This window comes from Salmo salar, chromosome ssa06, assembly GCF_905237065.1.
Source record: "Salmo salar chromosome ssa06, Ssal_v3.1, whole genome shotgun sequence".
NCBI lineage: Eukaryota > Metazoa > Chordata > Actinopteri > Salmoniformes > Salmonidae > Salmo > Salmo salar.
Window position 1 is genome coordinate 922,065 of NC_059447.1, and position 20,543 is coordinate 942,607.

A 20,543-nucleotide genomic window follows, 5' to 3' on the forward strand; every position below is an offset into this window, starting at 1 on the left:
TCAACACTGTTAGATAGTCTATCATCATTCCACACTGTTAGATAGTCTATCATCATTCAACACTGTTATACAGTCTTCCATCATTCAACACTGTTAGATAGTCTATCATCATTCAACACTGTTAGATAGTCTTCCATCATTCAACACTGTTAGATAGTCTTCCATCATTCAACACTGTTAGATAGTCTATCATCATTCAACACTGTTAGATAGTCTATCATCATTCAACACTGTTAGTTAGTCTTCCATCATTCAACACTGTTAGACAGTCTATCATCATTCAACACTGTTAGATAGTCTATCATCATTCAACACTGTTAGTTAGTCTTCCATCATTCAACACTGTTATACAGTCTATCATCATTCAACACTGTTATACAGTCTTCCATCATTCAACACTGTTAGACAATCTATCATCATTCAACGCTGTTATACAGTCTATCATCATTCAACACTGTTAGATAGTCTATCATCATTCAACACTGTTAGATAGTCTTCCATCATTCAACACTGTTAGATAGTCTTCATCAATCAACACTGTTAGATAGTCTTCCATCATTCAACGCTGTTATACAGTCTATCATCATTCAACACTGTTAGATAGTCTTCATCATTCAACACTGTTAGATAGTCTATCATCATTCAACACTGTTAGATAGTCTTCCATCATTCAACACTGTTAGATAGTCTATCATCATTCAACACTGTTAGATAGTCTATCATCATTCAACACTGTTAGATAGTCTTCATCATTCAACACTGTTAGATAGTCTATCATCATTCAACACTGTTAGATAGTCTTCCATCATTCAACACTGTTAAACAGTCTATCATCATTCAACACTGTTATAGTCTTCCATCATTCAACACTGTTAGATAGTCTTCCATCATTCAACACTGTTAGATAGTCTATCATCATTCAACACTGTTAAACAGTCTATCATCATTCAACACTGTTAGATAGTCTTCCATCATTCAACACTGTTAGATAGTCTTCCATCATTCAACACTGTTAGATAGTCTATCATCATTCAACACTGTTAGACAGTCTATCATCATTCAACACTGTTAGATAGTCTTCCATCATTCAACACTGTTAGATAGTCTTCCATCATTCAACACTGTTAGATAGTCTATCATCATTCAACACTGTTAGATAGTCTTCCATCATTCAACACTGTTACAGTCTTCCATCATTCAACACTGTTAGATAGTCTTCCATCATTCAACACTGTTACAGTCTTCCATCATTCAACACTGTTAAACAGTCTATCATCATTCAACACTGTTACAGTCTTCCATCATTCAACACTGTTAGATAGACTATCATGATTGAACACTGTTAAACAGTCTATCATCACTCAACACTGTTACAGTCTTCCATCATTCAACACTGTTAGATAGTCTTCCTTCATCCAACACTGTTAGACAGTCTATCATCATTCAACACTGTTACAGTCTTCCATCATTCAACACTGTTAGACAGTCTTCCATCATTCAACACTGTTAGATAGTCTTCCATCATTCAACACTGTTAGACAGTCTATCATCATTCAACACTGTTACAGTCTTCCATCATTCAACACTGTTAGACAGTCTTCCATCATTCAACACTGTTAGATAGTCTTCCATCATCCAACACTGTTAGATAGTCTATCATCATTCAACACTGTTAGACAGTCTATCATCATTCAACACTGTTATACAGTCTATCATCATTCAACACTGTTAGACAGTCTTCCATCATTCAACACTGTTATACAGTCTATCATCATTCAACACTGTTAGACAGTCTTCCATCATTCAACACTGTTATACAGTCTATCATCATTCAACACTGTTAGATAGTCTTCCATCATTCACTGTTAGATAGTCTTCCATCATTCAACACTGTTAGATAGTCTTCATCATTCAACACTGTTAGATAGTCTATCATCATTCAACACTGTTAGATAGTCTTCATCATTCAACACTGTTAGATAGTCTATCATCATTCAACACTGTTAGATAGTCTTCCATCATTCAACACTGTTAAACAGTCTATCATCATTCAACACTGTTAGATAGTCTATCATCATTCAACACTGTTAGATAGTCTTCCATCATTCAACACTGTTAAACAGTCTATCATCATTCAACACTGTTATAGTCTACCATAATTCAACACTGTTAAACAGTCTATCATCATTCAACACTGTTAGATAGTCTATCATCATTCAACACTGTTAGACAGTCTATCATCATTCAACACTGTTAGATAGTCTTCCATCATCCAACACTGTTAGATAGTCTATCATCATTCAACACTGTTAGATAGTCTTCCATCATTCAACACTGTTAGATAGTCTATCATCATTCAACACTGTTAGATAGTCTTCCATCATTCAACACTGTTAGATAGTCTTCCATCATCCAACACTGTTAGATAGTCTATCATCATTCAACACTGTTAGATAGTCTTCCATCATTCAACACTGTTAGATAGTCTATCATCATTCAACACTGTTAAACAGTCTATCATCATTCAACAATGTTAGATAGTCTTCCATCATTCAACACTGTTAAATAGTCTTCCATCATTCAACACTGTTAGATAGTCTATCATCATTCAACACTGTTACAGTCTTCCATCATTCAACACTGTTAGACAATCTTCAATCATTCAACACTGTTAGACAGTCTTCCATCATTCAACACTGTTACAGTCTTCCATCATTCAACACTGTTAAACAGTCTATCAACATTCAACACTGTTAGATAGTCTTCCATCATTCAACACTGTTAGATAGTCTATCATCATTGAACACTGTTAAACAGTCTATCATCATTCAACACTGTTACAGTCTTCCATCATTCAACACTGTTAGATAGTCTTCCATCATCCAACACTGTTAGATAGTCTTCCATCATTCAACACTGTTAGATAGTCTATCATCATTCAACACTGTTAGATAGTCTTCCATCATCCAACACTGTTAGATAGTCTATCATCATTCAACACTGTTAGATAGTCTTCCATCATTCAACACTGTTATACAGTGTATCATCATTCAACACTGTTAGATAGTCTTCCATCATTCACTGTTAGATAGTCTTCCATCATTCAACACTGTTAGACAGTCTTCCATCATTCAACACTGTTAAACAGTCTATCATCATTCAACAATGTTACAGTCTTCCATCATTCAACACTGTTAGACAGTCTTCCATCATCCAACACTGTTAGATAGTCTATCATCATTCAACACTGTTAGATAGTCTTCCATCATTCAACACTGTTAGATAGTCTTCCATCATTCAACACTGTTATACAGTCTATCATCATTCAACACTGTTAGATAGTCTTCCATCATTCACTGTTAGATAGTCTTCCATCATTCAACACTGTTAGACAGTCTTCCATCATTCAACACTGTTATACAGTCTATCATCATTCAACACTGTTAGATAGTCTTCCATCATTCAACACTGTTATACAGTCTATCATCATTCAACACTGTTAGATAGTCTTCATCATTCAACACTGTTAGATAGTCTATCATCATTCAACACTGTTAAATAGTCTTCCATCATTCAACACTGTTAAACAGTCTATCATCATTCAACACTGTTATAGTCTTCCATCATTCAACACTGTTAAACAGTCTATCATCATTCAACACTGTTAGATAGTCTTCCATCATTCAACACTGTTAGATAGTCTATCATCATTCAACACTGTTAAACAGTCTATCATCATTCAACACTGTTAGATAGTCTTCCATCATTCAACACTGTTAGATAGTCTTCCATCATTCAACACTGTTAGATAGTCTATCATCATTCAACACTGTTAAACAGTCTATCATCATTCAACACTGTTAGATAGTCTTCCATCATTCAACACTGTTAGATAGTCTTCCATCATTCAACACTGTTAGATAGTCTATCATCATTCAACACTGTTAGACAGTCTTCCATCATTCAACACTGTTACAGTCTTTCATCATTCAACACTGTTAGACAGTCTTCCATCATTCAACACTGTTACAGTCTTCCATCATTCAACACTGTTAGACAGTCTTCCATCATTCAACACTGTTACAGTCTTCCATCATTCAACACTGTTAGATAGTCTATCATCATTCAACACTGTTATACAGTCTTCCATCATTCAACACTGTTACAGTCTTCCATCATTCAACACTGTTAAACAGTCTATCATCATTCAACACTGTTACAGTCTTCCATCATTCAACACTGTTAGACAATCTTCAATCATTCAACACTGTTAGACAGTCTTCCATCATTCAACACTGTTACAGTCTTCCATCATTCAACACTGTTAAACAGTCTATCATCATTCAACACTGTTAGATAGTCTTCCATCATTCAACACTGTTAGATAGTCTATCATCATTGAACACTGTTAAACAGTCTATCATCATTCAACACTGTTACAGTCTTCCATCATTCAACACTGTTAGATAGTCTTCCATCATCCAACACTGTTAGACAGTCTTCCATCATTCAACACTGTTAGATAGTCTTCCATCATTCAACACTGTTAGACAGTCTATCATCATTCAACACTGTTACAGTCTTCCATCATTCAACACTGTTAGACAGTCTTCCATCATTCAACACTGTTAGACAGTCTTCCATCATCCAACACTGTTAGATAGTCTATCATCATTCAACACTGTTAGATAGTCTATCATCATTCAACACTGTTAGACAGTCTTCCATCATTCAACACTGTCAGACAGTCTTCCATCATTCAACACTGTTAGACAGTCTATCATCATTCAACACTGTTAGACAGTCTTCCATCATTCAACACTAATATTTATACCATCAGTGTCTGTCTGGACCCAACCAATACCTGGATATAACTAGAGATGAAACACAGTCTGGTGTGTGTGTGTGTGTGTGTGTGTGTGTGTGTGTGTGTGTGTGTGTGTGTGTGAGTGTGTGTGTGTGTGTGTGTGTGTGTGTGTGTGTGTGTGTGTGTGTGTGTGTGTGTGTGTGTGTGTGTGTGTGTGTGTGTACTGTGTTGTGTGTACTGTGTACTTTGTAAATATGGCCACAGCAAACAGCAGTCAATATAATTAGCGAATAGCGCGCTAGCCAGAGGGCCTTTAGCTACATTAGCATTGACTGGTTCTTACCAACATTGACAAAGTGCCTCCCAAATGGAAACCCTATCACCTATACAGTGGACTGCTGTGGACCAGGGCCCATAGTGTAACATTTAGGGGACCAGGGCCCATAGTGTAACATTTAGGGGACCAGGGCCCACAGTGTAACATTTAGGGGACCAGGGCCTATAGTGTAACATTTAGGGGACCAGGGCCCATAGTGTAACATTTAGGGACCAGGGCCCATAGTGTAACATTTAGGGGACCAGGGCCCATAGTGTAACATTTAAGGGACCAGGGCCCACAGTGTAACATTTAGGCGACCAGGGCCTATAGTGTAACATTTAGGGGACCAGGGCCCATAGTGTAACATTTAGGGGACCAGGGCCCATAGTGTAACATTTAGGGGACCAGGGCCCATAGTGTAACATTTAGGGGACCAGGGCCCATAGTGTAACATTTAGGGGACCAGGGCCCATAGTGTAACATTTAGGGGACCAGGGCCCACAGTGTAACTATTTAGGCGACCAGGGCCCATAGTGTAACATTTAGGGACCAGGGCCCATAGTGTAACATTTAGGGGACCAGGGCCCATAGTGTAACATTTAGGGCACCAGGGCCCATTGTATAACATTTAGGGGACCAGGGCCCATAGTGTAACATTTAGGGCACCAGGCCCCATAGTGTAACATTTAGGGGACCAGGGCCCATAGTGTAACATTTAGGGGACCAGGGCCCATAGTGTAACATTTAGGGGACCAGGGCCCATTGTATAACATTTAGGGGACCAGGGCCCATAGTGTAACATTTAGGGCACCAGGCCCCATAGTGTAACATTTAGGGGACCAGGGCCCATAGTGTAACATTTAGTTAGACAGACACACCTGTTAGATAGACACACCAGGTGTGTGTGTGTGTGTGTGTGTGTGTGTGTGTGTGTGTGTGTGTGTGTGTGTCTGATGGAATATGACCTATATAGGACTAGCAGAGTGAATCAGGACGAGACGGTCCCTACTGAGATATACAATTAACCTAGTTACATACACACACACACACACACACACACACACACACACACACACACACACACACACACACACACACTCTAAACACACCTTACACACCGTCGCCTGGCAGTAGAGTGTTATTCCACTGTTTAATACCTGGCAGTAGAGTGTTATTCCACTGTTTAATACCGTCACCTGGCAGTAGAGTGTTATTCCACTGTTTAATACTGTCGCCTGGCAGTAGAGTGTTATTCCACTGTTTAATACCTGGCAGTAGAGTGTTATTCCACTGTTTAATACCGTCACCTGGCAGTAGAGTGTTATTCCACTGTTTAACACCTGGCAGTAGAGTGTTATTCCACTGTTTAATACCTGGCAGTAGAGTGTTATTCCACTGTTTAATACCGTCGCCTGGCAGTAGAGTGTTATTCCACTGTTTAATACCGTCGCCTGGCAGTAGAGTGTTATTCCACTGTTTAATACTGTCGCCTGGCAGTAGAGTGTTATTCCACTGTTTAATACTGTCACCTGGCAGTAGAGTGTTATTCCACTGTTTAATACCTGGCAGTAGAGTGTTATTCCACTGTTTAATACCGTCACCTGGCAGTAGAGTGTTATTCCACTGTTTAATACCCTCACCTGGCAGTAGAGTGTTATTCCACTGTTTAATACTGTCGCCTGGCAGTAGAGTGTTATTCCACTGTTTAATACCTGGCAGTAGAGTGTTATTCCACTGTTTAATACCGTCGCCTGGCAGTAGAGTGTTATTCCACTGTTTAATACCCTCACCTGGCAGTAGAGTGTTATAGAGATAGCCTGGCTATAAGACTGGCAGTCCTACTGATACATCTATAGAGATAGCCTGGCTATAAGACTGGCAGTCCTACTGATACATCTATAGAGATAGCCTGGCTATAAGACTGGCAGTCCTACTGATACATCTATAGAGATAGCCTTGCTATAAGACAGGCAGTCCTACTGATACATCTATAGAGATAGCCTGGCTATAAGACTGGCAGTCCTACTGATACATCTATAGAGATAGCCTGGCTATAAGACTGGCAGTCCTACATCTATAGAGATAGCCTTGCTATAAGACTGGCAGTCCTACTGATACATCTATAGAGATAGCCTTGCTATAAGACTGGCAGTCCTACTGATACATCTATAGAGATAGCCTGGCTATAAGACTGGCAGTCCTACTGATACATCTATAGAGATAGCCTGGCTATAAGACTGGCATTCCTACTGATACATCTATAGAGATAGCCTTGCTATAAGACTGGCAGTCCTACTGATACATCTATAGAGATAGCCTGGCTATAAGACTGGCAGTCCTACTGATACATCTATAGAGATAGCCTGGCTATAAGACTGGCAGTCCTACTGATACATCTATAGAGATAGCCTTGCTATAAGACTGGCAGTCCTACTGATACATCTATAGAGATAGCCTGGCTATAAGACTGGCAGTCCTACTGATACATCTATAGAGATGGTAAGACTGGCAGTCCTACTGATACATCTATAGAGATAGCCTGGCTATAAGACTGGCAGTCCTACTGATACATCTATAGAGATAGCCTGGCTATAAGACTGGCATTCCTACTGATACATCTATAGAGATAGCCTGGCTATAAGACTGGCAGTCCTACTGATACATCTATAGAGATAGCCTGGCTATAAGACTGGCAGTCCTACTGATACATCTATAGAGATAGCCTGGCTATAAGACTGGCAGTCCTACATCTATAGAGATAGCCTTGCTATAAGACTGGCAGTGCATGTGTGTCGTTCCACCTTTTATTTACACTGTGAAACTACGCAATACATAAATATACTTAATGACGAAACAACAAACCGTGACGCAGAGGTGAAACATACACTGACTCAAAGACAATCTCCCACAAAACCCAGGTGGGAAAAAACCCGACTTAAGTATGATCTCCAATTAGAGACAACGAGGACCAGCTGCCTCTAATTGGAGATCATCCCAAACAAAACCCCAACATAGAAATAGAAAACTAGAACCTGAACATATAAATAGAAAACATAGAAGAAAAAAACCTGTCACGCCCTGACCTACTCTACCACAGAAACTAACATCTATGGTCAGGAAGTGACAGACAGACCTTCTCGATCTCTCTCCCTCCCATCCCTCCCTCTCTCTCCCTCTCTCCCTCTCTCTCCCTCTCTCTCTATCCCTCCATCTCTCTCTCTATCCCTCCATCTCTCTCCCTATCCCTCCATCTCTCTCCATTCTACCCTCTCTCTCCCTCCCTCCGTCTCTCTCCCTATCCCCCATCTCTCTCCATTCTACCCTCTCTCTCCATCCCTCCATCTCTCTCCATTCTACCCTGTCTCTCCATCCCTCCCTCTCTCTCTATCCCTCCGTCTCTCTCCATCCCTCCCTCTCCATCCCTCCCCATCCCTCCATCTCTCTCCATTCTACCCTGTCTCTCTATCTCTCAGTCTCTCTCTATCCCTCCGTCTCTATCTCTCAGTCTCTCTCTATCCCTCCGTCTCTATCTCTCAGTCTCTCTCTATCCCTCCATCTCCATCCCTCAGTCTCTCTCTATCCCTCCATCTCTCAGTCTCTCTCCCTCCCTCCGTCTCTCTCCCTATCCCCCCATCTCTCTCCATTCTACCCTCTCTCTCCATCCCTCCATCTCTCTCCATTCTACCCTGTCTCTCCATCCCTCCCTCTCTCTCTATCTCTCAGTCTCTATCTCTCAGTCTCTCTCTCTATCCCTCCGTCTCTCTCTCTATCCCTCTCTCTCTATCTCTCAGTCTCTCTCTATCCCTCCGTCTCTCCATTCTACCCTGTCTCTCTATCTCTCAGTCTCTCTCTATCCTATGTAGTAGTTCCCCATGGAACACTTCTGCTAAAAATAAATAGGTCCATCAAGGCCCACACCTTCAAACACACACTGCTAACACACACACACACACACACACACACACACACACACACACACACACACACACACACACACACACACACACACACACACACTAAACACACACACACACACACACACACACACACACACACACACACACACTGCACACACACACACACACACACACACACACACTGCTAACACACACACACACTGCTAACACACTGCTAACACACACACACACACACACACACACACACACATGCTAACACACACACACACACTGCTAACACACACACACACACACACACACACACACACACACACACACACACACACACACACACAGAGGCAGACACACAGAGCTACGACTCACCGAGAAGGAGAGGGATGGGGAGAGAGGGAGTGGGAGGAGAGAGGGATGGGGAGAGAGGGATGGGGAGAGAGGGATGGGGAGAGAGGGAGTGGGAGGAGAGAGGGAGTGGGAGGAGAGGGATGGGGAGAGAGGGAGTGGGAGGAGAGAGGGAGTGGGAGGAGAGGGATGGGGAGAGAGGGAGTGGGAGGAGAGAGGGAGTGGGAGGAGAGGGATGGGGAGAGAGGGATGGGGAGAGAGGGAGTGGGAGGAGAGAGGGAGCTGAGGGGAAGAGTCTTAGTGGTTCAAAACTTCTTCCATTTCAGAATAATGGAGGCCACTGTGTTCTTGGGGACCTTCAATGCTGCAGAAATGTTTTGGTACCCTTCCCCAGATCTGTGCCTCGACACAATCCTGTCTCAGAGCTCTATGGACAATTCCTTAGACCTCATGGCTTTGTTTTTTGCTCTGACATGCACTGCCAACTGTAGGACCTTATATAGACAGGTGTGTGCCTTTTCCAAATCATGTCCAATCAATTGAATTTACCACAGGTGGACTCCAATCAAGTTGTAGAAACATCTCAAGGACGATCAATGGAAACAGGATGCACCTGAGTTCAATTTCAAGTCTCATAGCAAAAGGTCTGAATACTTATGGAAATGTGATTTATATTTTCAATAAATTGGAAAGAAATTCTAAAAACCTGTTTTCGCTTTGTCATTATGGGGTATTGTGATGTCATTATGGGTTATTGTGATGTCATTATGGGGTATTGTGATGTCATTATGGGTATTGTGATGTCATTATGGATTATTGTGATGTCATTATTTGGGTATTGTGATGTCATTATGGGGTATTGTGATGTCATTATGGATTGTGATGTCATTATGGATTATTGTGATGTCATTATTTGTATTGTGATGTCATTATGGTGTATTGGTTGTAGATTACTGAGGATTTAAAAAAATTATATATTTTAGAGTAAGGCTGTAACGTAACAAAATGTGGAAAAAAGTCAAGGGGTCTGAATACTTTCTGAGCCACTGTAGGTCACTCGTTTTTGCCCGTTCTAACATTCAATGGAACAGTAACTGAATGCCTTGATGCCTGTCTGCCTGCTTTATATAACAAGCTACGACCACGTGACTCTCTGTCTGGAGGAGCGATCCATTGTGGTGAAAGGGACGGTGTACCTAATAAACTATCCAGTGAGTACAGCTCACTATCTGTACTAATGACATCAAATCAAATCAAATGTATTTATAAAGCCCTTCTTACATCAGCTGATGTCTCAAAGTGCTGTACAGAAACCCAGCCTAAAACCCCCCCAAACAGCAAGTAATGCAGGTGTAGAAGCACGGTGGCTAGGAAAAACTCCCTAGAAAGGCCAGAACCTAGGAAGAAACCTAGAGAGGAACCAGGCTATGAGGGGTGGCCAGTCCTCTTCTGGCTGTACTGGGTAGAGAGGAACCAGGCTATGAGGGGTGGCCAGTCCTCTTCTGGCTGACTGGGTAGAGAGGAACCAGGCTATGAGGGTGGCCAGTCCTCTTCTGGCTGTACTGGGTAGAGAGGAACCAGGCTATGAAGGGTGGCCAGTCCTCTTCTGGCTGTGCCGGGTGGAGAGGAACCAGGCTATGAGGGGGGCCAGTCCTCTTCTGGCTGTGCCGGGTGGAGAGAAACCAGGCTATGAGGGGTGGCCAGTCCTCTTCTGGCTGTGCCGGGTGGAGATTATAACAGAACATGGCCAAGATGTTCAAATGTTCATAGATGACCAGCAGGGTCAGATAATAATAATCACAGTAGTTGTCGAGGGTTCAACAGGTCAGCACCTCAGGAGTAAATGTCTGTTGGCTTTTTTCATAGCCGATCATTGAGAGTATCTCTACCGCTCCTGCTGTCTCTGGAGAGTTGAAAACAGCAGGTCTGTTTTTCACTTATCTTTATCAAGGGTGTCAATAATTCTGGATCTAACAGAAAGTATTCACACCCCTTGACTTTTTCCACATTTCGCTGTTACAAGAAGACATTTAAAAATTTGATTAAATTGAGATTGTGTGTCACTGGCCTACATACAATATCCCATAACGTCAAAAGTGGATTATTTTTGTTTTTTGTTTTATCGAAATGTTTACAAATTAATTGGTTTATATGACTAGTCATGTGACACTTGTGGGGTTCGTAGAGCAAAAAAAAAACGGAGAACGCCATCGAAATAATTTGTAGACTAAAACCCAACATGGACACTACAGATGTCTGACCCCCACTAAAACCCAACATGGACACTACAGATGTCTGACCCCCACTAAAACCCAACATGGACACTACAGATGTCTGACCCCCACTAAAACCCAACATGGACACTACAGATGTCTGACCCCACTAAAACCCAACATGGACACTACAGATGTCTGACCCCCACTAAAACCCAACATGGACACTACAGATGTCTGACCCCCACTAAAAACCCAACATGGACACTACAGATGTGGACACTACAGATGTCTGACCCCACTAAAACCCAACATGGACACTACAGATGTCTGACCCCCACTAAAACCCAACATGGACACTACAGATGTCTGACCCCCACTAAAACCCAACATGGACACTACAGATGTCTGACCCCCACTAAAACCCAACATGGACACTACAGATGTCTCATGGTCTGACCCCCACTAAAACCCAACATGGACACTACAGATGTCTGACCCCCACTAAAACCCAACATGGACACTACAGATGTCTGACCCCACTAAAACCCAACATGGACACTACAGATGTCTGACCCCCACTAAAACCCAACATGGACACTACAGATGTCTGACCCCCACTAAAACCCAACATGGACACTACAGATGTCTGACCCCCACTAAAACCCAACATGGACACTACAGATGTCTCATGGTCTGACCCCCACTAAAACCCAACATGGACACTACAGATGTCTGACCCCCACTAAAACCCAACATGGACACTACAGATGTCTGACCCCCACTAAAACCCAACATGGACACTACAGATGTCTGACCCCACTAAAACCCAACATGGACACTACAGATGTCCGACCCCCACTAAAACCCAACATGGACACTACAGATGTCTGACCCCCACTAAAACCCAACATGGACACTACTGATGTCTCACGGTCTGACCCCCCAAAAATACTGATGTAAAACATTACAGAAAACATGTTTTTTTTCTTCAGTTTGTTATTATGGGGTATTGTGATTGTCATTATGGGGTATTGTGATGTCATTATGGGGTACTGTGATGTCATTATGGGGTATTGTGATGTCATTATGGGGTATTGTGATGTCATTATGGGGTATTGTGTGTAGATGGGTGAGAAAATAAAATATATTAAATATTTTTTTAATTCAGGCTGTAATTATTACAACAACATGTGGAATAAGTACAGGGGGTATGAATACTATGTGAAGGTTCTGTAGATACACTATAAACACAGCTAGAACCCATAGAAAACACAGACAGTGGTTTACTGGTAAACATCACACACTCCATTTATCTTCTAATCTCCCTAATGCATGCTCACACACACACACACACACACACACACACACACACACACACACACACACACACACACACACACACACACACACACACACACACACACAACATCCTGCGGAATGTTGCGTAATATAAACTCCTACATGTGTAATGTCCTAGTGATATAAAGTCCAAGCTGAACTACGGACAAACAACACATGAGCTGTGTGTGGAGAGACAAATAAACCCAAATCAGTCAGCTACAATAGTCAGCTACAATAGTCAGCTACAACAGTCAGCTACAACAGTCAGCTACAACAGTCGGCTACAATAGTCGGCTACAATAGTCGTGCTACAATAGTCGGCTACAATAGTCGGCTACAACAGTCGGCTACAACAGTCGGCTACAATAGTCGGCTACAATAGTCAGCTACAACAGTCAGCTACAATAGTCAGCTACAATAGTCAGCTACAATAGTCAGCTACATTAGTCGGCTACAATAGTCGGCTACAATAGTCGGCTACAATAGTCGGCTACAATAGTCGGCTACAATAGTCGGCTACAATAGTCAGCTACAATAGTCAGCTACAATAGTCAGCTACAACAGTCAGCTACAATAGTCAGCTACAATAGTCAGCTACAATAGTCAGCTACAATAGTCGGCTACAACAGTCAGCTACAATAGTCAGCTACAACAGTCAGCTACAATAGTCGGCTACAACAGTCGGCTACATAATCCAAAAACATATTCAATAAAATAATACTATCATTATCGGGGCGGCAGGTAGCCTAGTGGTTAGAGTGGAGGGCGGCAGGTAGCCTAGTGGTTAGAGTGGAGGGACGGCAGCTAGCCTAGTGGTTAGAGTGGAGGGGCGGCAGGTAGCCTAGTGGTTAGAGTGGAGGGGAGGCAGGTAGCCTAGTGGTTGGAGTGGAGGGGAGGCAGGTAGCCTAGTGGTTAGAGTGGAGGGGGAGGCAGGTAGCCTAGTGGTTAGAGTGGAGGGACTGGCAGGTAGCCTAGTGGTTAGAGTGGAGGGACGGCAGGTAGCCTAGTGGTTAGAGTGGAGGGACGGCAGGTAGCCTAGTGGTTAGAGTGTAGAGGCGGCAGGTAGCCTAGTGGTTAGAGTGGAGGGACGGCAGGTAGCCCTAGTGGTTAGAGTGGAGGGAGCGGCAGGTAGCCTAGTGGTTAGAGTGGAGGGGAGGCAGGTAGCCTAGTGGTTAGAGTGGAGGGGCTGCAGGTAGCCTAGTGGTTAGAGTGGAGGGGCGGCAGGTAGCCTAGTGGTTAGAGTGGAGGGACGGCAGGTAGCCTAGTGGTTAGAGTGGAGGGACGGCAGGTAGCCTAGTGGTTAGAGTGGAGGGCGGCAGGTAGCCTAGTGGTTAGAGTGTAGAGGCGGCAGGTAGCCTAGTGGTTAGAGTGTGAGGCGGCAGGTAGCCTAGTGGTTAGAGTGTAGAGGCGGCAGGTAGCCTAGTGGTTAGAGTGGAGGGACGGCAGGTAGCCTAGTGGTTAGAGTGGAGGAGGCAGGTAGCCTAGTGGTTAGAGTGGAGGGGCTGCAGGTAGCCTAGTGGTTAGAGTGTGGGGCGGCGGTAGCCTAGTGGTTAGAGTGGAGGGGCGGCAGGTAGCCTAGTGGTTAGAGTGGAGGGACGGCAGGTAGCCTAGTGGTTAGAGTGGGGGACGGCAGGTAGCCTAGTGGTTAGAGTGGAGGGGCAGGTAGCCTAGTGGTTAGAGGGGGGCAGGTAGCCTAGTGGTTAGAGGGGGGCAGGTAGCCTAGTGGTTAGTTAGAGTGTTGGACTAGTAACTGAAAGGTTGCTGGATTGAATCCCTGAGCTGACAAGGTAAAAAAATCTGTTATTCTGTCCCTGAACAAGGCAGTTAACCCACTGTTCCCCGATAGGCCGTCATTGTAAATAAGAATTTGTTCTTAACTGACTTGTTAAATTGAAAATAAAAATGTTTTAAAAACTGACTTTAACAATAAAACACGGCCATCAGTCCTCCTCCGATTAAACCTTCAACACACCGACATCAACAATGGATAACGAGTTAGAACCAACGTGATGTCCATCTCATCTCTAAGTCAACACACACACACACACACACACACACACACACACACACACACACACACACACACACACACACACACACACACACACACACACACACACACACACAATCTGCTAAATGTGAATGTATGTGTGACCTAGTGGAGAGAGGAAATCTCTTTCTCCCTGAGCTGTGAAGGGATTCTCTCTCTACTCCAGACACACAGGTGGCTGAGAGGCTCAACCCAGGACAACCAATAGGGGGTCACACACTCACGCCGACACACACGGAGAGGGGAGAGAGAGAGAGAGAGAGAGAGAGAGACAGAGAGAGGAACAAAGAGAGAGAGGGGAACAGAGAGAGAGAGAGAGACAGAGAGAGAGAGAGAGAGAGGAACAGAGAAACAGCGAGAGAGAGAGAGAGACAGAGAGAGAGAGGAACAGACAGAGAGAGAGAGGAACAGCGAGAAAGGAGAGAAGTAAGAGTGTCATAGTTCTCCTCCATGCTGAGAGCAGAAAGGTTCCAGAATCAGAAGCCTGGGGCAGATAGTGGTGTGTGTGTGTGGGGTGGGTGAGTGTGTGAGTGTGTGTGTGGGTGAATGAGTGTGAGTGGGTGAGTGAGTGTGTGTGTGTGTGTGTGGGTACAAGAAATCGATTCTCATGGTAGTGGAGAGACACCTACCTTGACACTGGAATCCCCTGCTTGCCAAATCCCCTACAGAACAAATACAGAGAAAGCATTAGTCAAAAACACACACACACACACACACACACACACACACACACACACACACACACACACACACACACACACACACACACACACACACACACAACACACAACAAACGAAGACAGATGGATGGATGTTGCGTAACTAAAACGAACATCAACACTCAGCACCCGGGACTCTCTGTTTCCTGGTTTAATTTTTAACAGGAAACAATCCCACCACCCTAAAACACACAACAGCCATTATTGGACAAAATAAACTGGTTTCTCGAGTTTACAGATAGATCATTTATAAACAGGTAATATGACGGGTAGATTGAGTTCAAGGCAAGCGCGTCTCAGAGAATATCGCCTCATTTTAGAGGATGAATCCTCTCATGTCGACACGTAGCCTATAAATTCATGACTATTTATCTCTAACTACAGAACATATGGTGATTTATATAGACATAATCATCATTTCATTTATTTAACCAGGCAAGTCAGTTAAGAACAAATTCTGATTTACAATAACGGCCTACCAGGGAACAGTGGGTTAACTGCCTTGTTCAGGGGCAGAACGACAGATTTTTACCTTGTCAGCTCAGGGATTCAATCTAGCAACCTTTCGGTTACTAGTCCAACGCTCTAACCACTAGGATACCTGCCTCCCCTCCACTCTAACCACTAGGCTACCTGCCGCCTCCACTCTAACCACTAGGCTACCTGCCGCCCCTCCACTCTAACCACTAGGCTACCTGCCGTCCCTCCACTCTAACCACTAGGCTACCTGCCGCCCCTCCACTCTAACCACTGGGCTACCTGCCGTCCCCCCGCTAACCACTAGGGCTACCTGCCCCGCCACTCTAACCACTAGGCTACCTGCCATCCACTCTAACCACTAGGGCTACCTGCATCCCCTCCACTCTAACCACTAGGCTACCTGCCGCCCCTCCACTCTAACCACTAGCCTACCTGCCGTCCCTCCACTCTAACCACTAGGCTACCTGCCGCCCCTCCACTCTAACCACTACACTACCTGCCGTCCCTCCGCTCTAACCACTAGGCTACCTGCCGCCGCTCCACTCTAACCACTAGACTACCTGCCGTCCCTCCGCTCTAACCACTAGGCTACCTGCCGTCCCTCCACTCTAACCACTAGTCTACCTGCCCCCCCCCTAACCACTAGACTACCTGCCTCCCCCTCTAAACACTAGGCTACCTGCCCCCCTCTAAACACTAGGCTACCTGCCCCCCTCTAAACACTAGGCTACCTGCCCCCCCTCTAACCACTAGGGCTACCTGCCTCCACTCTAACCACTAGGCTACCTGCCTCCCTCCACTCTAACCACTAGGCTACCTGCCGCCCCTCCACTCTAACCACTAGGCTACCTGCCGCCCCTCCACTCTAACCACAAGACTACCTGCTGTCCCTCCATTCTAACCACGAGCCTACCTGCCGCCCCTCCACTCTAACCACTAGGCTACCCTGCCTTCCCTCCACTCTAACCACTAGGCTACCTGCCGTCCCTCCACTCTAACCACTAGGGTACCTGCCCCCCCTCCACTCTAACCACTAGGCTACCTGCCGTCCCTCCACTCTAACCACTAGGCTACCTGGCACCGCTCAACTCTAACCACTAGGCTACCCTGCCGCCCATCCACTCTAACCACTAGGCTACCTGCCGTCCCTCAACTCTAACCACTAGGCTGCCTGCCGTCCCTCCACTCTAAACACTAGGCTACCTGCCGTCCCTCCACTCTAATCACTAGGCTACCTGCCGCCTCCACTCTAACCACTAGGCTACCTGCCATCCCTCCACTCCTAACCACTAGGCTACCTGCCATCCCTCCACTCTAACCACTAGACTACCTGCCTCCACTCTAACCACTAGGCTACCTGCCTCCCCTCCACTCTAACCACTAGGCTGCCTGCCGCCCCTCCACTCTAACCACTAGCCTACCTGCCGTCCCCCCACTCTAACCACTAGGCTACCTGCCGCCCTCCACTCTAACCACTAGACTACCTGCCGGTCCCTCCGCTCTAACCACTAGGCTACCTACCGTCCCTCCACTCTAACCACTAGTCTACCTGCCGCCCTCCACTCTAACCACTAGGCTACCTGCCGCCCCTCCACTCTAACCACAAGACTACCTGCCGTCCCCTCCACTCTAACCACTAGGCTACCTGCCGCCCCTCCACTCTAACCACAAGACTACCTGCCGTCCCTCCGTTCTAACCACGAGGCTACCTGCCGCCCCTCCACTCTAACCACTAGTCTACCCTGCCTTCCCTCCACTCTAACCACTAGGCTACCTGCCATCCCTCCACTCTAACCACTAGGCTACCTGCCCCCTCCACTCTAACCACTAGGCTACCTGCCGTCCCTCCACTCTAACCACTAGGCAACCTGCCACCCCTCCACTCCTAACCACTAGGCTACCCTGCCGCCCCTCCACTCTAACCACTAGGCTACCTGCCGTCCCAACCACTCTAACCACTAGGCTACCTGCCCCCTCCACTCTAACCACTAGGCTACCTGCCCCCCCCATCTAACCACTAGACTACCTGCCGCCCCTCCACTCTAACCACTGGCTAACCTGCCATCCCTACACTCTAACCACTAGGCTACCTGCCGCCCCTCCACTCTAACCACTAGGCTACCTGCCGCCCTCCACTCTAACCACTAGGCTACCTGCCCCCTCCACTCTAACCACTAGGCTACCTGCCCCCCTCCACTCTAACCACTAGGCTACCTGCCCCTCCACTCTAACCACTAGGCTACCTGCCCCCCTCTCTAACCACTAGGCTGCCTGCCACCCCTCCACTCTAACCACTAGGCTACCTGCCCCCCTCCACTCTAACCACTAGGCTACCTGCCGCCCCTCCACTCTAACCACTAGGCTACCCTGCCCCTCCACTCTAACCACTAGGCTACCTGCCGCCCTCCACTCTAACCACTAGGCTACCTGCCGCCCCTCCACTCTAACCACTAGGCTACCTGCCGTCCCTCCACTCTAACCACTAGGCTACCTGCCGCCCCTCCACTCTAACCACTAGGCTACCTGCCCGTCCCTCCACTCTAACCACTAGGCTACCTGCCGCCCCTCCACTCTAACCACTAGGCTACCTGCCGCCCCTCCACTCTAACCACTAGGCTACCTGCCGTCCCTCCACTCTAACCACTAGGCTACCTGCCGCCCCTCCACTCCTAACCACTAGGCTACCTGCCGCCCTCCACTCTAACCACTAGGGCTACCTGCCTCCCCTCCACCTCTAACCACTAGGCTACCTGCCGCCCCTCCACTCTAACCACTAGGCTACCTGCCCCCTCCACTCTAACCACTAGGCTACCTGCCGCCCCTCCACTCTAACCACTAGGCTACCTGCCGTCCCTCCACTCTAACCACTAGGCTACCTGCCTCCCTCCACTCTAACCACTAGGCTACCTGCCGCCCCTCCACTCTAACCACTAGGCTACCTGCCGTCCCTCCACTCTAACCACTAGGGCTACCTGCCGCCCCTCCACTCTAACCACTTGGCTACCTGCCGTCCCTCCACTCTAACCACTAGGCTACCCTGCCGCCCCTCCACTCTAACCACTAGGCTACCTGCCGCCCCTCCACTCTAACCACTAGGCTACCTGCCGTCCCTCCACTCTAACCACTAGGCTACCTGCCGTCCCTCCACTCTAACCACTAGGCTACCTGCCGCCCCTCCACTCTAACCACAAGACTACCTGCCGCCCCTCCACTCTAACCACTAGGCTATCTGCCGTCACTCCACTCTAACCACTAGTCTACCTGCCTCCGCTCCACTCTAACCACTAGTCTACCTGCCGTCCCTCCACTCTAACCACTAGGCTACCTGCCGCCCCTCCACTCTAACCACTAGTCTACCCTGCCGTCCCTCCACTCTAACCACTAGGCTACCTGCCATCCCTCCACTCTAACCACTAGGCTACCTGCCACCCCTCCACTCTAACCACTAGGCTACCTGCCTCCCCTCCACTCTAATCACTAGGCTACCTGCCGCCCCTCCACTCTAACCACTAGGCTACCCTGCCGCCCCTCCACTCTAACCACTAGGCTACCTGCCGTCCCTCCACTCTAACCACTAGGCTACCTGCCGCCCCTCCACTCTAACCACTAGGTTACCTGCCAGCCCTCCACTCTAACCACTAGGCTACCTGCCCCCCTCCACTCTAACCACTAGACTACCTGCCGTCCCCTCCACTCTAACCACTAGGCTACCTGCCGTCCCTCCACTCTAACCACTAGGCTACCTGCCGCCCCTCCACTCTAACCACTAGGCTACCTGCCGCCCCTCCACTCTAACCACTAGGCTACCTGCAGTCCCTCCACTCTAACCACTAGGCTACCTGCCGCCCCTCCACTCTAACCACAAGGCTACCTGCCGCCCCTCCACTCTAACCACTAGGCTACCTGCCGCCCCTCCACTCTAACCACTAGGCTACCCTGCCTCCCCTCCACTCTAACCACTAGGCTACCTGCCACCCTCCACTCTAACCACTAGGCTACCTGCCCCCCCTCCACTCTAACCACTAGGCTACCTGCCGTCCCTCCACTCTAACCACTAGGCTACCTGCCACACGCTCACACTCTAACCACTAGGCTACCCTGCCGCCCCTCCACTCTAACCACTAGACTACCTGCCGTCCCTCCACTCAACCACTAGGCTACCTTCCGTCCCTCCACTCTAAACCACTAGGCTACCTGCCGTCCCTTCCACTCTAACCACTAGGCTACCTGCCGCCCCTCCACTCTAACCACTAGGCTACCCTGCCGTCCCTCCACTCTAACCACTAGGCTACCCTGCCGCCCCTCCACTCTAACCACTAGCCTACCTGCCGCCCTCCACTCTAACCACTAGGCTA

The 20,543-nt window shown here is 46.6% G+C and overlaps 1 pseudogene; it reads right to left on the reverse strand.

Moving 5' to 3' along the window:
- The window catches only part of LOC123743349 (protein kinase C beta type-like), a 139,974-nt pseudogene that overhangs the window by 86,040 nt on the left and 33,391 nt on the right, over positions 1-20,543 (reverse strand).